The sequence below is a fragment of the Ambystoma mexicanum genome, chromosome 10 (genome assembly GCF_040938575.1).
Source record: "Ambystoma mexicanum isolate Mex_15411 chromosome 10, UKY_AmexF1_1, whole genome shotgun sequence".
NCBI classification, from domain to species: Eukaryota; Metazoa; Chordata; class Amphibia; order Caudata; family Ambystomatidae; genus Ambystoma; species Ambystoma mexicanum.
The window spans coordinates 1,253,034,311-1,253,041,019 of record NC_090932.1 but is presented as its reverse complement, the minus strand read 5'-3'; positions in this window follow the sequence as shown (position 1 = coordinate 1,253,041,019).

Sequence of the window (6,709 nt, the reverse complement as noted above, 5' to 3'; positions counted from 1 at the left end):
TGTCTGTGTGGTGGTTGGTTTGTTCTTGTTTGCGAGGGATCTTCTGCAGCTGTGTGTGAGTGGGGTTCAGGGTTGCCTTGTTTGCTCACATTGTGTGTTTATTTTGCATGGCATTGTTATTTATTTTCAGGATGGTTGTATTGGTTGCATGCATGATATGGAAGTACGTGTGTTTGATGTGTTCTGTGGTTTGTCATGGGCATCTGTTGGGTGTTTTTGTGTTTTTTCTGGTAATTGCTTTGCACTGAAATTAAATGAAGTGTGTTTGGCAATTATTTATGCCTTTCCGTCTTTGCACGAGTTCCGCCTTTGATGAAAATTCTGCTTTGACGGACACACTTTTTCCTGACTTCTGCCTTTCTGTTTTTTTTACACAGCCCTTTTCGTAAATGTGTGTAAGTTACCTCCATGTAAGTTATGACTGAATTTGGGCGTAAGTTGGACTTGTATTTCCTCGGTAAATATGGCCCATATTTATATGGGCCAACTGTACTAATTAATACTTTTTTGCGTGCAAGTTACAACAAAAGTCATTTAGTCGTACGTGCAGTGTAAGGTACGTACAGATTGGCAGATTTACTACCTCAGACACAGAAATGTAGCAGATCTTACACTGTGCACAAAATCAGATGTAAGTCAACCCATATAACTCCCATCGGCATAATACACGCAAGAGTAAATGAGCGTGTCAAGGAAAACGTAAGTTAAACATGACAAACATGTGCAAATACCACCTGCAAATGTTTTTCATGTGCACCTACACACTTCTTTTCCAAATATCCCTGCTGTCGAATCAACAAACCTGCATGCATCGCGTACCACACTTACACCATCAACATCATGGTGCAACTTACAACACTCCACACAAATCTCCTTAAAATCCACTTCAGTTAGTAAATGCCTTCATACTTGCACTCCTTGGGCATTACACTTGTCGTGACTCAACAATGCCCCTGACACACCCAACAAAACACAAACACACCCACCGACACCCCCCAAATGAAAGGACACTCCCAGCAACACACCCACCAATTCACTGGACACACCCGCAGAAATGCACATACCAAATGGCCAGGAAAGGGAAAATGCAGGTGGAAAGCATGCCATCGATGCTTGCACATTGCATGCCGGACATCCCGACTCAGATATTATGCCACTAAATTGCAGAACATACACCAGAGGCCACATCTATACCAGGACCACTCTATGTCAATTTAGCCAACACAATGTAAGATATGCAAAGTACCCAAAGGTCAAACATATCACACAGCGACACATACACATTCCATCACATACCAAAACACAAACATACCAAATGCATACAGCGACCTGACAACCCATGTCACAATATCAATACATCGTAACTCTCCCTCGTGGCTCTCCAATCGGCGAACAAGGTGCACACTAGGAGACAGATGCATCTCTGGTCACATGGCAGTCACAACACCTGCACACACACCCAACCAATGCAGTACACATGGAACACACCACAAAACTGAATGATGCACACATCCCAATCAAAGTCAAATGCCTCCACCTACACCATACACAATCAATAAATGCCATCACACAAGTGGCCCCAATCGCTGCAAAGGTGGTGGTGTCCAGCAATATGGAAGCTGCAAAGGAGGTTTGGTGCAATATGAACTTCAACGAAAGTGAGGTGGACCTGATGGTAGAGTTCATTCACAGGCACTGCACTTGCATGCCCCAGATGCTGGGACATTGTACCACACAGAGCCAGCAACACTCAGACTGGCTCAAGGTCATGGATCAAGTCAATGCCCTGCGGAACGAGCAAGGCACATGGGGTAACATTTTAAAAAAGTGGTTGGACGAGAAGCAGAGGGTCAAATTGAAGTACACCCAGTTACACGTGTCTCAAGCTTCCAGAGGAGAACTACCAGTTCCTGGGTTGCGACTGAGGCACAGGGAAGAGAAGACCCTGAGCCTGATCCCAGAATCGGTGTGCACTGGCCTACAAGGCCAAGCAACAAGCACAGACTTCCATGGTAAGCACATCACCTTTGCACACCCACACCTGTGGCGCACAACACCTCTGTGCACCCACCCACACCTGCGGCTAAGACATCCATGCAGCACTTGAACAATCAAAACAACTGGCTCAAAGTGACCACAACATGGACGCACACAGGTCATGATCCATATCCATTGCTACTACAACACATCGTCTGACGGTATGAAGAACACACCATAGTGCACATGCCGCATAAGGATCTAGATGCACATGTTCACTGAACACACACAAGTCAGCATACCATATGGTAGATGACAACACCACTGGTACATGCATCCCACACACCACAGAAAACACACACAACTCAGTCACATGGAGCTCTCACAAACAAAATGAGCATTCCACTATGCCGCATGTGCCACTGTGCACTGCCAACACATTGTATATTCAACACAACCCCTGTATGAGCACCAACACCCCCAGCAACAGTTAGACGTCAAGCCACTTTGACAAAGGGTCACAACTACCACACGCAATGCACCATCTCTGCACGCGTAGTCATGCATTCAATCATGGGGCTGCCACCATACCAATGCAGACAAACACTCGATGCATCGCCATCTTGCCCAGACATGCACCACTCATCACCAATGCCATCAGGAATATGTCTACGGGAGTCATACATACATGGGCGACAACAGTGGGTCCACAGTGCAATGAGAAGATGTGCAAGGGGCACATGCATGCCAATATATAGTAACATGTTACAACCGCAATGTCACTTATTTGCACACATTATTCCTATGCCACGGACTGACATGTCTGCTTTTCTTTCAATTTCGCAGCCATGACAATAGATGAAGGGGCACCTGCGGAATGCTCTGACAGCAGTGATGAGGGAGAACAAGATCTGGCTTTCCGGAGAATACCCACACAGGTCACCCAGGAGGAGGAGGACTGGGGGATCCATATCTCCCCCACACAGGAGGAGCACTGTGCAGAATCACCAGCAGCATACATGTGTGTGGTGCACATCACCTCTCCCCACCATCATTCCCAACACAGTGCCTCATCCATGCCGCACCCAAGTGCTTGGGCCCAGGCCACTGCTTCCCTCAGAGCACACCCTCAGAGCACACCCTCAGGCAGCACCACTCCCATGCATCCTGTGGGAGCATCAGGGGTGGAGCAACCCGCGTGGCTAGGCGAGTTCCTGCAGCAGCAGTGACTCATGGTTGACACTGTGTCAGAGTTCGGGCGCAACATTACACAGGAGCTTGTAGTCATGTTCAGCCACCTGGATGCCATGACAAGACCAGAAAAGACATTAACCAGAACATTTTCAGGCTGTGCACCGCCATGGAGACCGTGACTGAAGCACATCTCCGAATGTTGGTGAGATTTGATCCGCTGTTGGCGATGCACGGTGCACTCATGAGAAGACCCACGATGGTGGGTAAGGCCGTTCAGGACAATGGCACCTCGCCTTGTGTGCCACAACCTGCAAGCAAACCAATCACTCGCCACAGTTCCCCTCAGCCTGGAGGCAGCCAAGCTCTTGGGGAGGAGGACAGCTTGGCCTACCAGGCATCCCAGGAATACCAGGCTGAGCCACAGGCCAAAAGGTGATGTGAAAGGCCCAGGATGGGGCCCCTGACACCCACTTTGGGGTCTCCTCATTGCTCAGAAACTCCACCCCCCCAAACCCAAGCCCCCATACCACACGTGCTACCAAACCCTGAACAACCCCCCATAATGGTACCATCACATACACCCAGCCGTTCCCCACTGCCACTTGTACAGCGCCACACACTTGCACATAATAATTGTATGTACTACACAAATTTTAAAAATATCATCAACAATTGCCTGTTGTGTTTTGCAAGTCACAGCGACATGGCCTGCCTATGTGTGGAGAGAAGTTGTGACTTTGTGAGTAGAGATCTACGGAAAGACACATTTTGAACACGTTGCGACTTTGACGCATGTACATTGCACAAACAACATTACTATACACATCAACCTGCATAAAGGCAATGGCCCATGTACCGTCCAGTCATGGGCAACGCATTTGTCTTGGAAGCAGGACAATGCGGTGCAACACAAGTTCAAAATCCTGATCCCATGCTTAGATACCACTCGCTGGCATTAAGCGCATTATAAATTAACAATAAAATTAAATATTAAAAATTCCAGTAGTTGGCATGCATCCATTCAACATATCCACGCATCACTCCAGTGACATTGAATGCTGAGCAGTATTGCAGCCATTGCCAGTGGTTGGCACGCCATTTGAGAGGGTGGGAATCAACATTGTCAGTCCCCTGGACCCTCCCACTTCAGGTGGATATCGGTTCATCCTGGTTTTGGTAGATAATGCCACCAGGTACCCTGAGGCTATACCCCTTCGGACTGTAACTGCCAAGGTGGCTGCCAGGGCTCTCCTGGGCATTTTCACCCCTGTTGGATTCCCCTGGATTCCCGAAGGAGGTTGTCTCTGACAGAGGATCCAACTTCATGTCTAGTTACATGAAGACCATGTGGAAAGAGTGCGGAGTAACCTATAAATTCTCCACCTCTTACCATCCCCAGACCAATGGTCTGGTTGAGAGATTTAATACACCTCTCAAGGGCATGATAGGTGCTTTGGAAGAGCCCCTAAGGAGGAAATGGGATCTCCTCCTGCCATGGCTGCTGTTTTCTTACAGAGAGGTACCTCAAGAGGGTGTTGGTTTCAGCCCCTTTGAGTTGCTCTTTGGACATCCCGTGAGGGGGCCCCTTACTTTGATCAGATAAGGTTTGGAAGCCACCCTCCAGGTCCTGCCAAGCAAGTGGGGGACTATGTGTTAGGTCTCAGACGGAGGATGACACAGATGATGGGTCAGGCAACAGCGAATCTCAAGGCCAGCCAGGAATTGAACAAATACTGGCATGACCTTAAAGCATCGCAAGTGGATTGGACTCCGGGACAGGAGGTCCTCGTAATGGAGCCTACCAAGCTTCGGGCATTGGCAGATAAATGGACTGGACCCTTCAGGATAATCTCCAAGATGGGCGAGGTCAATTATCTGGTTGACATGGGAATCCCAGGGGTAGCCCCTCAGGTATTCCATGTTAATCGGCTCAAGCCTTTCCACAGGTGAGCAGAAGTCTCATGTCTCTTGCTAGCTTCAGAGCAAGAAGAGGATGAGAGTGAGCCCCTTCCTGATTTGCTGTATAGCAACCCTCAGGATGGCTCAGTGGAGGGAGTGCATCTCTCTCCAGATTTGACAACAGAGCAGCAGAGGGCCTGCAGGACTTTGCGGGTGACAGCGTGCCTGTCAAAAGCAGGAGCTACCGTATGTCAGACACTGTTAAGAACCACATCCAGGCTGAGGTCGCCAAGATGTTGGATCTGGGTGTTATTAAACCCTCAACCAGTCCCTGGTCCAGTCCTGTGGTCCTTGTCCCCAAGGCAAGTTCCCAGGCAGGTACCAAGGATTGGAGGTTCTGTGTGGACTACCGAGGGGTAAATGCCGTCACCAAAACTGACGCGCACCCTTTGCCCAGGGCCGATGAGCTTGAGGACACCATAGGTGCTGCCAAATTTGTGAGCACCTTTGACCTCACCTCAGGCTATTGGCAAATAGCTCTGACGGACCAGGCCAAGGTAAAGACAGCATTCTCAACACCAGAGGGACTCTACCAGTTTAGGGTCATGCCTTTTGGGTTGAAGAATGCCCCTGCCACCTTCCAGAGATTGGTCAACCATGCGCTCAGTGGGCTGGAAGCATTTTGTGTGGCTTATTTAGATGACATTGCCATCTACAGTTCCACCTGGGAAGAGCATTTGACACATCTGGGTAAGGTGTTGCAGGCCTTGAAAAGGGCTAACCTCACTATCAAGGCCACCAAGTGCTCAGGGGAAAGTCACATATCTTGGTCATGAGGTAGGAGGGGGTCAAATCCAACCTCTCCCCAGTAAGGTACAGGATGTACAGGACTGGGAGACTCCCACTACTCAAACCCAGGTGAGAGCCTTTTTGGGCCTCACTGGGTATTATTGCAATTTCATGGCAGACTATGGAACCATAGCTGCACCACTGACAGCTCTGACTTCCCCAAACAACCTAGGAAGGTTAATTGGACGGAAGACTGTCAGAGGGCCTTTGAAGGCTTGAAAGAAAGTCTGTGTAGGGCACCTGTTTTGTGTGCGCCTGACTGCAGCCGACCCTTTATCGTCCAGACGGATGACTGCGACACCGGAATCGGAGCTGTCTTGTCCCAGTTAGATGACAAAGGGAGGGGACATCCTATCATCTTCATCAGTAGACAATTTAAGGGTAGAGCACTTAGGTGGGCTACTGTTGAGAAGGAGTGTTTCAGTATAGTTTGGAGCCTTAGGAATTTTAGGCCCTGCCTTACGGGGTCTACCTTCAAGGTCCAAACAGATCATAAGACCCTGAAGTGGCTTATGCAGATGAAGGGTGAAAATCCGAAACTGCTCAGGTGGTCCATTAGCCTACAAGGGCTAGACTTCACCATAGAGCACAGACCAGGGAAGAGTCACGATAATGCAGATGGCCTTTCCAGAAGGTATGTTGACCGTCTGGATGAGGGTGTCTATCCCGTGGGAGATTAGGCACCCTCCACCTCAGTCTGGGGGGCCGACTGTGATGCTGGAAATGCATCGGAGGGACAGGGCCTCCCTATCCTTGTCCTTTACTGCCTTTTTATCATGTGTTCTGTCAT